This window comes from Triticum aestivum, chromosome 3A (genome assembly GCF_018294505.1).
Source record: "Triticum aestivum cultivar Chinese Spring chromosome 3A, IWGSC CS RefSeq v2.1, whole genome shotgun sequence".
Taxonomy (NCBI): Eukaryota; Viridiplantae; Streptophyta; class Magnoliopsida; order Poales; family Poaceae; genus Triticum; species Triticum aestivum.
The window spans coordinates 441,957,619-441,962,025 of record NC_057800.1 but is presented as its reverse complement, the minus strand read 5'-3'; positions in this window follow the sequence as shown (position 1 = coordinate 441,962,025).

Below are 4,407 nucleotides of genomic sequence, written 5' to 3'. Positions count from 1 at the left end.
CCTCAGGAGTGGCCTCATCAGGCAGCCTCGCGAGGAGGCGGAGAGATCAATGCAAGGGTACCTCGCGAGGATCCCGTGATGCAAGCCGTGACGAATCAAGACCAGGCGGGCGTCAGGCGGGCGCCAGCCTGCGCAGAGTCCTTGTTTCCCCTTTGGTGCAAAGGGGGCAAGCACAGGCCAATGCATTAGGCAAAGGTTACCATTCCGGTGCAATGAGACCATGACCAGCCAGACGGCTAGACGGAGGTCACCGTGGAGCCCAAGACAGCATCATCACCAGTGCTTTTGGCAGCCGAAGACCACCTTTGGTCAGGATAACTTGTACCAGATGTTCCCCTTCAAAATGGCCAATTGTTGGTGCCCTCCCCTCTCATTATTTTGGGGAGAGGCCCAGGGCCTCTATAAATAGAGCTAGCCACCACAGAGTAGAGGCATCCAAGGGAGAGGGAGAAGAACAGTGAGAAACCCGGTAGAGACTAAGTAGAGCACACCGCACCAGCTCAAGAACAACCCTCGTGAGGCTGTTCTTCCCCTGTACTGTCCATCATTAGCCCCAGAGGTAATCCACTACACCACACACTGGAGTAGGGTATTACACCACAACGGTGGCCCGAACCAGTATAAACCTCGTGTCTCTTGTGTTGTTCATCATTTTCATCTTAGTTTGCACGAGAGGATCGGACGTAGATCAGTAGGGGAGAGATCTCCGCACGCACCCTAGTGTTCGAACCTCAAGGGTCTGCCGAAACCCGAAATCCAACATTTGGCGCGCCGGGTAGGGGTGCGCCGGAATCTTTCTTCCGCTGTTCGCGTGTGATCTTCCGTCGTGTCCATGGCTGACGCTCATCGGGCTCGCGCCGAGCACCGGGCTGCTCGCGCCACTCGCGTTGCCCAGACGACGCCCGTCGGCGGCCCCCCTCGGCGTTCCCCGTCGCCCGCCGCCAACGCCGCCACCAGCCCGACGGGGAACGAGCAGCAGGCCTCGTCCCGGCATCCTTTGGTGCGGCGGGATGGCCGCACCGCCACCCCGTCACTGACTCTAGCTAGCTCGCCGTCCCATGCCCGTCGCGTGCCCATGGATGCGCACGCCTCGTTGCTCTTGGCGCGGGAGCTCCTGCACTATCGCCCCGTCGACGACCTCTACGAGGTCTGGCTCGCCCGCATCACCGAGCTCGTCAGTGCCGCAGGGGGCTCCCCCTTGCGGTCCCTCTTGCTGCCTCGCCCTCCATCCCGCGCAGGGAGCGAGGATCAGGAGGCGCCTCTGCCGCCTCCTCCCCAAGAAGGTGCCTTGGCTCCAAGGCGCGCAGCCCCAGGGCGAGACACTCCACGTCCCGTGCCTGCGCAGCAAGAAGGGAGCTGCCAAGAGATCCCACGTCCCCGGGAAGGTGCTCGCACGCTCCCAGCGCCGGCGTGCCAAGATCGCGCCCTAGCGCCTCCACGACAAGACCCCATGCTGCTCCCAGTGGCGGCGCATGGTGGCCCGCAGGAATGAGTCCAGCACCAGCAAAGGGCGGTGGTGGCCACGGCGGGCTGCCTCGCCTTCACCCCCGAGCTGCGCGGCGTCACATGGCCAGGCAAGTTCAAGCCTGACCTCCCTCCCCGCTATGATGGCACAGCGGACCCCACGGAGTTCCTGCAGCTCTACAAGCTGGGCATCGTAGCCGCCAACGGAGACGAGAAGGTCATGGCGAATTGGTTCCCCATGGCGCTCAAGGACGGCGCCCGCACCTGGCTCCTGAACCTGGCTCCCGACACGTTCTCCTCCTGGAGTGAGATGAGCACCCGCTTCATTGCCAACTTCCAGGGCACTCGCGACCGGCCCCCGGCCGTGCGCGACCTGCGCCGCATCAAGCAACAGCCAGGAGAAACCCTGCAGAAGTACATCCAGCGCTTCAACTATGCTCGCCTCAAGATCCCCAAGGTAACTGAAGAAGCTATCATCTCAGCCTTCTCCGACGGCGTGCACGACGTCAAGATGAAGGAAGAGCTAGCAATCCATGAAGACCTGTGCACATCCCTGGAGCTGTTCAACTTGGCGACCAAGTGCGCCAGGGCTGAGGAAGGGCGTCTCTCCCTCCTCGAGCTCCCGGCAGCCGACCCGGAAGAGACTACTGCTACTGTAAAAGCATCAGGAATGTGTCAATTCACTGAATAAAGTGCTCTTTCCATTGATTTATGGATGAAATCACAAAAAAGCCGGGATCTCACTCAAATCCAAACCTAGCACTTTTGTATTTATTGCTTCTCCTTTTAGAAGGTCCGTAGCCGAGTAGAAGAGAAGAAAAGAACCTGGTGGTTTTTTATCATTTCATTGACCTTCGAACCGCTCTTGCCCTCCCCTTTCACTTTGAAGCTCAAGGCCAAAGACGTGAAGCGCAAGGGGGCTGCCGTGCTAGCAGCGGAACCAGACACCAAGTGAGGCAGGGATCAGCCTGAGTCATCCAAGGGCGGATGGTACTGCGTGTACCACGACATCCACACCCACAACACCAACGAATGTCAAGAGCTCAGAGCCGTGCGAGATGGGCGAATCGGCCGACGCCCAGAGCGCAACGACAGGGGCTATGGCCGAGGAGGAGGAAGAGGCGGCGGACGATGGGAAGACCGTGGCCTTCGCCAGGGATGGCGTGACCGCCCTCGCGAGGGAGCCTGGAGGGACCAGCCTCGTGAGGACCGCCCCCACGGCAACGCAGGCCTCCCTCCTCTGCCGCCTCCACCAAGGAGGAACAAAGACCAACACCAAGACGATGGGGCTGGGGGCTTCCAAGAGCCACGTGCAATTGCTTGCATCTTGGGTGGCGCCTAGGCCCCAGCCTCACAGTGCATCTTCAAGAAGTTTGCTCGCGAGGTGAATGCAGTCCTTCCAAGCTTGAGGCCACACGCCCTCTCAGGTGGTCCACGTGCGCAATCACGTTCAGTTCCGCAGACCAGCTCAAGTGTGCGGCAACGGCCGGAACCCTCCCCATGCTTTGCTCCCCAGTTATCAGCAACGTGCAGGTCACCAAGACCCTCAGCGATGGCGGGGCAGGACTCAACGTCCTGTCCGTCGAGACATTCAACAATCTCCAAGTGCTGTACGACCAACTTCAGCCGACCAAGCCTTTCTCAGGAGTCACCGATGGTTCCACTGTTCCGATTGGGCAGGTTTGCCTTCCGGTCACCTTCGGGCAACGCAACAACTATCGCACCGAGCTCATCGACTTCGACATCGCTCACATCCGCCTGCCGTACAATGCCATCCACGGGTACCCAGCCCTAGCCAAGTTTATGGCAGTGACTCACCATGGTTACAATGTCCTCAATATGCCAGGAAGCGGTGGAGTCATCATAGTACCCTGTGAAGAAAGGGACGCAGTGTGCTCGCTCGAGCGTGCGTTCCAAGCCGCGGCAATTGAAGACCCAGATCGTAGGAGCGGGAGGCCTCCCGAGGCGACCCTCAAGAAGAAGAAGGCCTCACCTGGCCCGAGCCACAAGGAGGCAAGCACCTCCGGAGGTATTGCGTCAGGATTCGCGCCTGATCAGGGAGTGCCACCCTCTCGCGCATAGGAAGGCGCGCCCGGTGCCCTCCTCAGGCAGGGCTCGCGGGCTCTCTCTTGGAGAGCCGCCGACCTTGCCAAGTTCGCGGGGGAGGCGCTCGGGCACCGCTTGGAGGGGTGCTTTCAAGCACGCTTCCCTCAGGAAGGTACAAGTCAAAGGAGACCAAACCCTCAGGAGTTCATCGCAAGGAACACCCACGAGCTACAAGAGTCCAGAGTCATGTGCGGCAGCCGCCACTTACCTGCCATGGCCCCACATCCAGGCGAGGATGGAGGGCTGCGCGTCTGCGTCGACGTACCAGGGCTCAACCGAGATGCGCTTCAGGAGCACCTATGGCCTTCGGCCGTAGGGCGCTGCGAGGGACCACCTCACAGCTACGTTCGCATGCCCTTCGGCCTGCCGAGCGCGGCCGCCGCGCATCAGCGCCTGTTGAGGAGCATTCTGGAGGCTCAGGAGGTCAGGCATCGCGCGGTCCTGGCGGAGGTGGCGATGGTCCCCGAAGACCTGCACGTGCCACGGAGCCTCCCGAGGCCCCTGGGCCTGGGGGCTCATGAGGGCCGACGTCTTCACCATGCATCGCTCACTTCCTCAGCATCAGTTCATCTTCAACAGCACCAGGTGACATCTTTCAGAGTTCTACCTTCAGCTGGGAGCGCCCACAGGGCTGCACCATTCCCAGGCCACATGGGTCCATCCCCGCGGCATGTATCCATTTTGTTTATGCTCTTTACTTACCTTGTTGGGGGCGCCCTTCGGGCTGCATCATCCCCCCGCCACTCGGGCCCGACCCAGCGGCGGTTCCTTTTACCTGCGCTTGCTTGAAATTGGATTTCCTCCTATGTGCTTAACATACCTGACCTAATCACCTGC